Source organism: Budorcas taxicolor, chromosome 6 (genome assembly GCF_023091745.1).
Source record: "Budorcas taxicolor isolate Tak-1 chromosome 6, Takin1.1, whole genome shotgun sequence".
Classification (NCBI taxonomy): domain Eukaryota; kingdom Metazoa; phylum Chordata; class Mammalia; order Artiodactyla; family Bovidae; genus Budorcas; species Budorcas taxicolor.
The window spans coordinates 12,190,209-12,202,781 of NC_068915.1; positions in this window are offsets into that span (position 1 = coordinate 12,190,209).

The following is a 12,573-nucleotide window of genomic DNA, read 5'->3' on the forward strand; positions in this document are numbered from 1 at the left end:
ATATTACTCCCTTGTAAAAAAATCCAACTAAGCTGAACTAATTGCTACTTCTTACATTTCTCTCCTCTGCCTTTCTTCATGTCATTGCATAAAACTCTAAAAACCCATTTTTACTTATGAAATCCTACTCATCACTGAGAGCTCCAATCAAATGCTCTTTGCTCCATGAAGCCCAATTGAGTTTTTCCTTTAAGAAGAAGTCTTCAGTTCAGTTCAATTCAGTTGCTCAATCATGTCCGACTCTTTGTGACCCCATGAATTACAGCACGCCAGGCCTCCCTGTCCATTACCAACTCCCGGAGTTCACTCAAACTCATGTCCATTGAGTCAGTGATGTCATCCACCCATCTCATCCTCTGTCGTCCCCTTCTCCTCCTCCCCCCAATCCCTCCAGCATCAGAGTCTTTTCCAATGAGTCAACTCTTCGCATGAGGGGGCCAAAGTATTGGAGTTTCAGCCTCAGCATCAGTCCTTCCAATGAACACCCAGGACTGGTCTCCTTTAGGATGGACTGGTTGGACCTCCTTGCAGTCCAAGGGACTCTCAAGAGTCTTCTCCAACACCACAGTTCAAAAGCATCAATTCTTCGGCGCTCAGCCTTCTTCACAGTCCAACTCTCACATCCATACATGACCACTGGAAAAACCAGAGCCTTGACTAGGTGGACCTTTATTGGCAAAATAATGTCTCTGCTTTTGAATATGCTATCTAGGTTGGTCATAACTTTTCTTCCAAGGAGTAAGTGTCTTTTAATTTCATGGCTGCAGTCACCATCTGCAGTGATTTTGGAGCCCAAAAAGATAAAGTCTGACACTGTTTCCACTGTTTCCCCATCTATTTCCCATGAAGTGATGGGACCAGATGCCATGCTCTTCGTTTTCTGAATGTTGAGCTTTAAGCCAACTTTTTCACTCTCCTCTTTCACTTTCATCAAGAGGCTTTTTAGTTCGTCTTCACTTTCTGCCATAAGGGTGGTGTCATCTGCATATCCTCTTCTAATTTCCAGAATATTTGATTCATACTACTATTAATGTGCTTTTCTGATACTACCTTAAGTTCTTGTTCTGCATGTTTATTTTCTACTGTAACATTGTAACCACTAGAAAGGAAAATATCTTTATTCATACATCTTTTATACATCTTCATATTTTTTAGAGTATCTAAAATAATGCTTTGCACATAGTAGGAAATCAAACACTGCTTGAATGAGCATGAGAGAGAAATTCAGGCATTAAGCATACCTTCAGAAAGATATATAAATCATAGACATGAATAGTTTGTAAAGCTTGAATTGACATTTTATGATATGCCTCATATATAGTGTTATATATTAGTCATCAGTGACTGTGTTCAATTATTTATCTTCCAGAAGCTACAACTCAAGCAGAAAGGGATTTATTTTGGAGAGTCTATCTTAATTAAAGAGTATTTGCTGGATCTTTAACAGTCAACATTGGAGAGAAAGAGAGGCAATCATTTCCAAATTTTTCTACATTACCTACTATAACCATGCTTCATGCCAAAAAAACATGATGTCTGTGTTGTGTGAAATGGTAAGTTGAATTTATGGCTTATAACAGAATTGAGAACTAAATTTGTGCAATTTCAGCAAAACAAAACATCATTTATAACATTATATGTTAAAAATAAATAGTTTTCTACTTTTTATTCAACCCCCAACTTCTTTCCTAAGGCATACCAGCCTCATATGTACAATATAAAGTCAGAAAAATTCACTATAGAAACTTAAAATTCAAAATGAGTCATTTTTAGCTGTGTTACTTCTTAAACGGTTTAAAGTTGTGCTTTATAAAGTATTTTAAAGCCATTGTCCTCTTAAGATTTCTTTGATTGGGAATGTCCACACTAGCAGTTGTGGAGTGGGACAAAAGCTGAGAGTTCATTTCAAACCTCTGGCTGCTGCGTGAATTTCTGTTCATCACTGATGAAGCCAGGCAGCCTCTGAACCTTGCCATGAGGTGCCTAACATGGTAACTACTTCTGTTTTCAAACAGCTTCCACTGCCAGAACATTCTCTGTTGAACGAAATTCTATTTCTGTCCTCTAGAGTCTTGAACAATTGCCCTGATGTTTCTGAACACTACTGCAATCCTTTAATTACTTGAATACAGTTATCCTGCCTTCTCTTTCCCAAAGTGTTCTGAGAAAGGGGTTTACTTTTAATCCAGCATTAAAGGATATAATTATTTCAAAAGCCTTAGATACTGTCGGGACCAAATGATCTTTAAAAGTCTTCATTAGGAGTTTTGGCTGATCCTCATTCTCCCTCATCTCCTAAACACCCTCAGTCACCTGCTCTGCCTGCTTTATCAAAGGGAGTCTAATAGGATTTGTTCCTGACACAGGAAACCATTAGAATATTTAGAAAGCATATTAGAACTTCATATATTCATGTAGTTATGGAACTAAGGATCCATCTTGTTACCATCCTGACCTTGCACTCCCATGAACTGGCTCATCTCTGATTGCTTTGAACTCCATCTTTGTACCTAAACTTCACTCACTTTCCCTCTTTCTGAACCAGACATCTACCTATTTGCTTTACTAATATGGCTGGAGTATCCTTTAAGGAATTTGCTTGTGTATATTTTGAATATTTTTTCTTCCTCTCTTTCTAAATAGTATCCTGAGGGCATTTTCCCTAACCCACAGCCCCCATGAGCCAAGACCCAAAGAAAAAGGCCACTGTGCACTGTTTGAGACAGAAAGATTTAGAAGTCAAGTTGAAGGCTGAATTTTTCTGCTCCTAGAAACAAGATGATTCAGAGGCCGTGAGAGGGGAGGAATTCTGATTGAGAAAGCTGAGAGGCACCTCAGACTAGAGAGGAAGGGGTGGAGAAGTCAGAGTCTTCAAAGTGTGGGTGGAGTCTGGGAAAAGTAGTGGGGGGTGAAATAGGTCAGGAGCAGGCACAAGAAGAATCAAGATGGTGAAAACTTACTGCTCAGCTATAGTCAGAGGAAGACCCACAATCACGGCAATTATTTTTCAGTGCCCTGAAAAGTCTATCTCTGCACCTTTCCTTTGTAGTATTTGTGGAATTGTGATTTTTACATTTGTGTCTGACTGTTGGATTACTGTGTGCCTCTCTCCAACTCAGGCTGTGTTTCCTGAGGAACAGACTGGACTGGGTCCAATTCACGTATCACTGTGTCTCAGGCACCTGGAATGGTATCTGACACATAGTAGGCATTCAACAAATATTGGTTGAATGTATGTAGTATGAAAAATAAATGATATTAATGTGAAGAGATTACAAGTTAGTCAAGAAGAGGTAATTAGCTATCCATGTATGGTTAAGTTAACTAATAGGACCACCAGTATATACTTTCTCATAGTGTTGTTTGAGTTTTCCTCAACTACAACTTTGGTGCGGTCATAATACTTCATTAAACAGCCTACTTAGTTAGGCACCATAAAACAGACACATTTGAACTAATGTGTTCAAAGCCCTCAACAACCTGGAGGCCACCAGCATAGAGCCCACTGAGGAAGAGCAACACCAGCGGCGTCCTGGCAGAAAGAACTGCACACGTGGTGCCTAAACGCAGAAGATTCCAAGTTTGGGTAAGCTGAGTGTTACATAAGAAGCTAGGGTCAGCCAACACAGATTGCTCCCAAACATCACACCTAGCTTCTGTTCCAAAACTCATTTTTGGACTATCTCAAGAGGTTCTTTTTAAAAATTATTTATTCATTTATCTAAGTATTTCTTGGAGCCAGTTTGAATATTTGAAGTCATAGACCATTGATAATATCAAAGAAGCTGAATCTGTTCCATTTTTTGTTATTTGAAGCACTTAATCAAATGATGAGTGAATTGTTTGTTTGAATAGGAGTAATTTTTAAAGGAGTTGTTTAGTATATGAACTCTTATATGGAAGCCAGGCATACCTCCTTGGACCTTGAAGCCCAGCTAACCAGACTGGGTTTTTTTCTCTTTCCTTGACAAAGGGCTTAAAGCCAGGCTAGATCTTTTAGAATCTCAAAATAAGTATTTATACTTGTTAAGGAGAGAAAAGGACTCAAAAGCAATTATTCTGATCTTATAAAGCCGCTGTCAGTTGTATCATTCACATTAGCCATGCAGCACAGGCATCTTTCCATAAGCTCTTCTTAATGAAATGTTTTGTTTTGGTTGTTTTGTCTTTGTGGTTGATTTTTTTTCCGCTTAAGTTGAGATGGAGAAAGAAATAAAGTAGGATGTTGCGCTTTCCCTCCTTCTCCACAATCCTCTCTATTATCTTTAACTCAAACTTCTATATTCAATCTACTTTAAAACAACTTTGCAATTTGGGAAAGAGAGAAAGGGAATAGGGAAGGGAAAACAGGAATTCTTATTGGGACTGGTATAACAATTGCCAGAAAATTTGCATAGGCATAGCCCGGACATGGAAGCCACCTAGATGTCCATCAGCAGATGAATGGATAAGAAAGCTGTGGTACATGTACACAATGGAATATTACTCAGCTATTAAAAAGAATGCATTTGAATCAGTTCTAATGAGGTGGATGAAACTGGAGCCTATTATGCAGAGTAAAGTAAGCCACAAAGAAAAACACCAATACAGTATACTAACGCATATATATGGAATTTAGAAAGATGGTTACGATAACCCTGTATGTGAGACAGCAAAAGAGACACAGATGTGTAGAACAGTCTTTTGGACTCTGTGGGAGAGGATGAGGGCGGGATGATATGGGAGAAGGGCATTGAAACATGTAGAATATCATATGTGAAACGAATCGCCAGTCCAGGTTCGATGCATGATACAGGGTGCTCGGGGCTGGTGCACTGGGATGACCCAGAGGGAGGCGGGAGAGGGATTCAGGATGGGGAACACATGTACACCCATGGCGGATTCATGTCAATGTATGGCAAAACCAGTACAATATTGTAAACTAAAATTAATTAATTAATTAATTAATAGAAAAAGAAAAAAAAAAAGCACCGAGAGGACAGCAAGCATGCTATCAGGATTCTTCTGCTCCCCTCCCCACACTAACGTCACTGCTCTGTGAGAATGGTTGCTCTTCAAGATTCAGTCAATGCTTCTCTGACCATCTCAGAAGTTTCCTTCCACGCTATGATTTGAAACCATGGGTTTAATTTTCATTTGTTTCTTTTTTATGTCTTTCTTTCTTTTTTGTCTGTGGCTGTGCTGGGTCTTCGTCGCTGTGCGGGCTTTTCTCTAGCTGTGGAGGGCGGGGGCTGCTCTCCTATCGCTGAGCTCAGTCTCTAGGACACACGGGACTCAGGAGCTGCAGGTCCTGTGCTCTAGAGGACAGCCTCAACAGTTGCGGCGCACGGGCTCAGTTGCTCCACCACATGTGGGATTTCCCCAGATCAGGAATCAGACCCACGTCTCCTGAATTGGCAGACAGACTCTTTACCACCGAGCCACCAGGGAGCCCCTCGGTTTGTTTCTTTTTAAATGACCTGATTTTAAAAGTGATGAATGAAAACATTTTCTCGTAAATTCATATTATAAAATATAATAGACATTTAGAGTTTGTTATTTTCCATTCCCAAAAGCATGCAAAAAATTAAGATAAGAAAATAGCTCCAAAGAGCCACTAAATTCTGCTCAGTGTGCTTACTTGAAGCATTGTTAAACCAGTATTACATTTAAGTGTTTCGATTCATATATCATTTACTTAGGTACATAAAGAATAATTGATCTAATTTTGGAAACTCATGCTTTCTTAGTATTTGTCAAGTCCTGAAAACATAAAGTTATCATCTAAATGCATGTTTATTCCTACTCTTTTAAAATGTATACATCCTTAGCTAAGATTATAAAATACCGATTGATGTCACAACAATTTTTTAATGCTTACTTTTTCTTATTTAAAATTGATATAGGCTAATTATGTCAAATATTGGGTGTGTGTACGTATTTGTGTATAATTGTACATAATGTAGAGATTTTATGATGCATATTAAATGCTAATATTTGTATATGTAATATAATATACATACTATACTGTATATGTAATATAATATTAAAAACAGTTCAGTTCAGTGGCTCAGTCATGTCTGACTCTTTGCAGCCTCATGGACTGCAGCATGCCAAGCTTCCCTGTCCATCACCAACTCCCAGAGCTTACTCAAAACTCATGTCCATCTAGTCAGTGATCCTATCCAACCATCTCATTCTCTGTTGTCCCCTTCTCCTCCTGCCTTCAATCTTTCCCAGCATCGGGGTCTTTTCAAATGAGTCAGTTCTTCACATCAGGTGGCCAAAGTATTGGAGTTTCAGCTTCAGCGTCAGTCTTTCCAATGAATATTCAGGACTGATTTCCTTTAGAATAGACTGATCGGATCTCCTTGCAGTTCAAGGGACTCTCAAGAGTCTTCTCCAACACCACAGTTCACTAACATCAATTCTTCGATGCTCAGCTTTCTTTATAGTCCACCTCTCACATCCATACATGACTACTGGAAAAACCATAGCTTTGACTAGATGAACCTTTGTTGGCAAAGTAATGTCTCTGCTTTTTAATATCCTGTCTAGGTTAGTCAAAGCTTTTCTTCCAAGGAGCAAGCATCTTTTAATTGCATGGCTGCAAGCAGCCGTCTGCAGTGATTTTGGAGCCCCAAAAACTAAAGTCTCTCACTGTTTCCATTGTTTCCCCATCTATTTGCCATGAAGTGATGGAATCCAATGCCGTTATCTTAGTTTTTTGAATGCTGGGTTTTAAGCCAACATTTTCACTCTCCTCTTGCATCAAGAGGCTCTTTAGTTCCTCTTTGCTTTCTGCCATAAGGATGGCGTTATCTGCATATCTGAGGTTATTGATATTCCTCCCAGAAATCTTGATACCAGCTTGTGTTTCATCCAGCCTGGCATTTCACATGATATACTCTGCATATAAGTTAAATATGCGGGATGACAATATATAGCCTTGACGTACTCCTTTTCCTATGTGGAACCAGTCTGTTGTTCCAAATCTGGTTCTAACTGTTGCTTCTTGACCTGCATACAGATTTCTCAGGAGGCAGGTCAGGGGTCTGGTATGCCCATCTCTTGAAGACTTTTCCACAGTTTATTGAGATCTACACAGTCAAAAGCTTTGGCATAATCAGTAAAGCAGAAGTAAATGTTTTTCTGGAACTCTCTTGCTTTTTTGATGATCCAATGGATGTTGGAGAAGGAAATGGCAACCCACTCCAGTGTTCTTGCTTGGAGAATCCCAGGGACGGGGGAGCCTGGTGGGCTGCCGTCTCTGGGGTCACACAGGGTCAGACACGACTAAAGTGACTTAGCAGCAGTGGATGTTGGCATTTTGATCTCTGGTTCCTCTGCCTTTTCTAAATCCAGCCTGAACATTTGGAAGTTCATGGTTCATGTACTGTTAAAGCCTGGCTTGGAGAATTTTGAGCATTACTTTCCTAGCGTGTGAGGTGAGTACAACTGATAAATAGAGATGTATCATAATTATGTGTGGACTTGACTTTATATATGATAATGCAATTATTGAGCATAAATGAATATATGTTTATATATAAATACATTATGTAGTGTGTGTATGGGCTGCCCTGGTAGCTCAGCTGGTAAAGAATCTGCCTGCCATGCAGGAGACCCTGGTTTGATTCCTGAGTTGGGGAGATCCCCTGGAGAAGGGATAAGCTACCCAATCCAGTATTCTTGGGTTTCCCTGGTGGCCCAGATGGTAAAGAATCTGTCTGCAATGCGGGAGACCTGAATTCAGTCCCTGGGTTGGGAAGATTCCTGGAGGAAGGCATGGCAACCCACTCCCAGGCATGGCAACCCAGTACTTTTGCCTGGAGAATCCACACAGACAGCCCACGGTGCTGGTGGGCTACAGTCTATAGGGTTGCAAAGAGTCGGACGTTACTAAGCACAGCACAGGACAGTGTGTACATATACACACACACAGGTCCTATAAACAACATAATATGAACATTGGTTTCCTGCATAGTATCAATAATACAAATTTTCCTTGGGACGCATCCTCAATCTCCCACCTAACCCTATCGTATCCCTCTTTACTTTCTATCCATATAGTATGTGTAGGTTCCCTTCCCCATTCAACCCATGAATGAAGAAATTACTCAAGCATAATCCAATCAAAGCAACATAGTCTGCAGGGATTAGATCAGATTCATTCTATCATCCTGGAAATTTTCAAAGTCATAATGGCCCTCAGAGTGGTTTTTCTTTACCAGTTGAGACAGACTGATTTTAAGATGGCTCCTGATGTTCACATCTTTGTATAAATTTCTCTTTTATGTGACTTACTTTCCACCAATGGAGTATAGCAAAGATGATGCGATATCACTCTAGTCTTTGCTGGTTTAATAAAGTAAGGAGTCAGGCTAGAAAAGCTCAAATGGCTTTTGAGGCTGCAGGCAGCCTCTAGGAGATGACAGTTACCTCTAGGAATTCGGAAAGTCTCTGGCCTACGGTCAGAAAGTCTCTGACCCTCAACCCTACAACCACAAAGAAATTTGGCCAACATTCTGAGTAACCTGGGAAGTAGACTCTTCAGCACTCAGACCTCCAGATAAGAATGCATCTCAGCCAACATTTTGATTGCAGTACTTTAAGACACTAGGCAGAGGACCCAGCTCAGTTGTGCCCGGACTCCTGACCTACAAGAGAAGTGGACTATTTTCCATCCCTGAGAATGGCTTTATTTAGAAATTCATCACCTACAGATGGAAAAGAATAAATCTTTTTAGATGTGGATTTCTGACATCATTACATCAATCAAAACCAGAGAATTGTATTCCATGAAAGTGACAGAATTGATATAGTATGTGTTGCCTGTGTTAACAGACAATTCATGGCTAATTAATCAAAGACACTGCTGAGAACATCTTTATCTTATCAAAGTTTAACTCTTAGCTGGATATATTGGGCAGTGAGACTCTTCTGCTTGCTTTGGCTGGTTCAACCATAATCCACAAACATTTTTACCTCCAACTCTCGTCTTCTCTCTCCAGTATGACTAAGAACATCTCGGCAACATGTCAGCGTCAGCATCTCTTTTCTCTTTTTACTTTTAGGATGGCAACTTCAGTTAGTGGCTTGTCCTCCTACTTTCATATGCTCTCTGTACAGCAATATTTTACTTGTGATTATCCCAGCCCTCCTACTGATTCCATTAAAGAGTAAGCCAGGAGCAGCTTTTTCTGACTCAAGCTTTCTGTTCCTCCTTTGTTTTTCCTGGCAGATACAGTTCCTTTATTATGTGTAACACCTACGGTAATTGCTGCTGCTTCAAAAAATCTTTTCTGAATGTTATTAAGACATGCAAAATGAAAAAAACGTGTTCACAAAATAGAGATATTACTTTTATTTACATTTCTGCTTTCTCTAAGGGAAGAAAGTAAGTGGAAAGCTTGCACCCTGGTGTCTCATTAATTCTGACAACACCCCTAGGCAGGGAAGTGACGAGAACCATTATTCTTGTTTTAGTGGAAAAAACACTGAAAAACCCAGAGAGGTTAGATATCTTGTTGTAGGTGACACACGGTTATTGGGAGCCTGGAGGGAAAAAACATACACACAAACTTCGGGTTTCTGACTCTGAGGTACTTCAGTCATTTCTCTTCTCTACTTATAGGTATCTGATTGTGAAGTCCACCTTAATTTCAAATGTTGCAGGCAATTAATTACGTGAAAAAAATGTCGGTAACCCAAACCCCAAAAGACCTCAGACAAACCTTCTACTTGTCCAGACTTACCAATATGAAGTATCACATTTCCGAGTGAACATTCAAGCATGAAGTACAAAAGGTACGATGAGGTAATGGAATGGCAAGCACAAAGGGCTGGCCTGCTCAGGATGTATCCCCTCCTCCTGGGATGTCACCATGTATAAGCTAGAAACCAGAAAGGTATCAATACATTTACTCAGAGTCTTTTGCAGTTAGGACACTGAGTACAAATTAGGCGCTGACAATAAGGTGTACTTATGCAAAACGGCAGAAGGCAGAAGTGAGGAGGAAGCCATTTTTAGGCTCATTAGTTTGCCATTGCTGACAGGCACAGTCATGGAGATGTTTAGGCTTTTGCCTCTGCCACATATGGAGAGGTCAGCTGAGCTGACTTTGGGAAGCCAGTGCTTCATGGAGGAATCCAGGGCGGAGCGTCCTCTCCTCCCAGCAGCAGCAGTAGTTGTGCCTTTCGGTCCTGCGACCACAGCTGTGCGCTTCTGTTTCCTGCTTGTGAAGCTTGAGTGATGTAAATGGGAAGGGCGTAGGTTTAGAATAGACCTGAATTCTGCATTCTGCCAGTGTCTCTTATGCGCTTTGCAGTCATTAGTGACTTAACTCCCTTGGATCCTAAGGGGAAGAAACTGGATTCAGTTCCCTTTTCTGTAAAATAAATATAATAACAACACTTCTAAGGATTATAAGGAAGATTAGAGTGAATCTACCCTGAAACATCAAGCACAGGGTCTTGGATCAGATGCCCACTCCATGAGAACAAAAACAGTGTTCTGTTTGACTCACCACGCTATTATGTAAGTGTTCAATAAGTATCTGTTTAATGAGTGTAAAAGCCTATCAAGTATGAATGTAGGAGTTCAAATATTTCTCTGTAGAATCTCCCCACTTGTGAAGAGTTTTTGAGTACAAAAAAGATCTTCACAACATGGATAATCACGATGGTGTGATCACTCATCTAGAGCCAGACATCCTGGAATGTGAAGTCAAGTGGGCCTTAGAAAGCATCACTATGAACAAAGCTAGTGGAGGTGATGGAATTCCAATAGAGCTATTTCAAATCCTGAAAGATGATGCTGTGAAAGTGCTGAGCTCAATATGCCAGCAAATTTGGAACACTCAGCAGTGGCCACAGGACTGGAAAAGGTCAGTTTTCATTCCAATCCCAAAGAAAGGCAGTGCCAAAGAATGCTTGAACTACCGCACAATTGTACTCATCTCACATGCTAGTAAAGTAATGCTCAAAATTCTCCAAGCCAGGCTTCAGCAATACGTGAACCGTGAACTTCCTGATGTTCAAGCTGGTTTTAGAAAAGGCAGAGGAACCAGAGATCAAATTGCCAACATCCGCTGGATCATGGAAAAGCAACAGAGTTCCAGAAAAACATCTATTTCTGTTTCATTGACTATGCCAAAGCCTTTGACTGTGTGGATCACAATCAACTGTGGAAAATTCTGAGAGAGATGGGAATACCAGACCACCTGACCTGCTTCTTGAGTAATCTGTATGCAGGTCAGGAAGCATCAGTTAGAACTGGACATGGAACAACAGACTGGTTCCAAATAGGAAAAGGAGTACGTCAAGGCTGTATATTGTCACCCTGCTTATTTAATTTATATGCAGAGTACATCATGAGAAACACTGGGCTGGAAGAAGCACAAGCTGGAATCAAGATTGCCGGGAGAAATATCAATAACCTCAGATATGCAGATGACACCACCCTTATGGCAGAAAGTGAAGAGGAACTAAAAAGCCTCTTGATGAAAGTGAAAGAGGAGAGTTAAAAAGTTTGCTTAAAGCTCAACATTCAGAAAACGAAGATCATGGTATCCGGTCCCATCACTTCATGGGAAATATATGGGGAAACAGTGGAAAAAGTGTCAGACTTTATTTTTGGGGGCTCCAAAATCACTGCAGATGGTGACTGCACCCATGAAATTAAAAGACACTTACTCCTTGGAAGGAAAGTTATGACCAACCTAGATAGCATGTTCAAAAGCAGAGACATTACCTTGCCAACTCAGATCCGTCTAGTCAAGGCTATGGTTTTTCCTGTGGTCATGTATGGATGTGAGAGTTGGACTGTGAAGAAGGCTGAGCACCAAAGAATTGATGCTTTTGAACTGTGGTGTTGGAGAAGACTCTTGAGAGTCGCTTGGACTGCAAGGAGATCCAACCAGTCCATTCTGAAGGAGATCAACCGTGGGATTTCTTTGGAAGGAATGATGCTGAAGCTGAAACTCCAGTACTTTGGCCACCTCATGCGAAGAGTTGACTCATTGGAGAAGACTCTGATGTTGGGAGGGATTGTTGGCAGGAGCAGAAGGGGACAACTGAGGATGAGATGGCTGGATGGCATCACAGACTCGATGGCTGTGAGTCTGAGTGAACTCCAGGAGATGGTGATGGACAGGGAGGCCTGGCGTGCTGTGATTCATGGGGTCGCAAAGAGTCGGACACAACTGAGTGACTGAACTAAACTGAACTGAGGGAGGTGATTTGGAGCCTGGCAGATGTTTCAAAAGAGTGTGCTACATTTAGTCCCAATCTAGCAGATGTAAGTCACCCTCTCATTATATTCAGTATCATTAATATAATCATCATCAATGGAATACTTCATTTCTTGAAATATTGTTTCCCTCCACTTGAGGTTCTGAGTTTGTATGAACCATATGAAGAGATTTCTTTCACTCTCTAACATTATAAATTTCACCCAATTCTCAACCCCAAACCTAGAGCCTGTTTCTTCCCCTGAGTCTGTGCTACCTTAGTTATCCAGACTAGAATATTCATTAAATTCATATTATTGCAAGCAGCATCAACAACAAAATAGCTCAGAACATAGTTGGA